Raw genomic sequence first — 1,415 nt, forward strand, 5'->3', positions numbered from 1 at the left:
TGGAGGTTGCTGTGAGCTGTGATGCCATGGCACTCCACCCAGGGGGATAGCTTGAGGCTCTGTCTCAAAAATAAACAAATAAATAAATAATAATTTTTAAAAAGTTAGGTAGGCTGGGCACAGTGGCTCACGCCTGTAATCCTAGCACTCTTGAGAGGCCAAGGAGGGTGGATTGCTTGAGTTCACGAGTTTGAGACCAGCGTGAGCAAAAGTGAGACCCCATCTCTACTATAAATAGAAAAACAGGGAAGAGAATCACTTGAGCCTGAGTTGGAGAATGCTGTGAGCTAGGGCACTCTCCCCAACGTGGCAGCTTCAGACTCTGTCTCAAAAATAAAAATAAAAATAGCTAGGTGTTGTGGTGGGCACCTGTAGTCCCAGCTATTTGGGAGGCTGAGGCAAGAGGATCGCTTGAGCCCAAGAGTCTGAGGTTGCCGTGAGCTTAAGGTGATCAGACGTCTCGCTTTTTAACAATTTGACCCGTGTCCCGTGGCATTTTTAAAAAGTCCCGATTTTTGGAAAGAATGCACGACAAGCTAGGGAACAGCGGGAGAACGGGAAGGGAATATATGTTTTTCGGCTGCCATGTGGCTATTTTGCCAGGATATGAGTTTTATATTATATTTGTTAATTTTATAATGTTAAACTTTAATAACAAATAATTGTTGAAAACTGATTATTGAGAACTGCTTATCAAAGTTCGCATTGTTGATCAGTTGTTAGAATTCGACCACCATTGTTTGGACTTAATGAACAATGGCATTTTTTGGCATTGGCAACAATGAAAACATTTTGTAACTGTCTCTCAGAGGATACACATCTTACTGCGTGCTAGTGCTACTTAAACAAGTAATGTCAACAAAGCAGCTATTCAGATAATTTAGGTAAGTAATTTATTTATTTATTTCATGCATTTAGCAGACAGTACTCGTATTATTTATATTTTATAGTGGTGGCAAAAAATCTAGTGCCGGCCTTGAAAGTGACACTAGTGACTTATGAGGTATCATGATTAAAAAAAAATATTGATAAGGAAAAGGTTAAATCTTGGGCATCAGCAAAAATCACAATAGAGAAGAAATGGTTAGACATATTTCATCATTTTGAAACAAACCACATTCTATAGAATAAAGCACTAAAAATTATAGGATACGCGCTATCCTTACCAGGAACTAATGCTGCAACTGAATGCATTTTTTCTACGGATAAATAAAGTGTAGACATCAGAAAAATCACAATTAAGTGTTAAGACTTTGAAAGCCATTTTATTTTATTTTATTTTATTTTTTGAGACAGAGTCTCAAGCTGTCCCCCTGGGTAGAGTGCTGTGGCATCAAAGCTCACAGCAACCTCCAACTCCTGGGCTCAAGCGAGTCTCTTGCCTCAGCCTCCCAAGTAGCTGGGACCACAGGCGC

The sequence above is a fragment of the Otolemur garnettii genome, unplaced genomic scaffold, assembly GCF_000181295.1.
Source record: "Otolemur garnettii isolate 467f Iridium unplaced genomic scaffold, OtoGar3 scaffold00198, whole genome shotgun sequence".
NCBI lineage: Eukaryota > Metazoa > Chordata > Mammalia > Primates > Galagidae > Otolemur > Otolemur garnettii.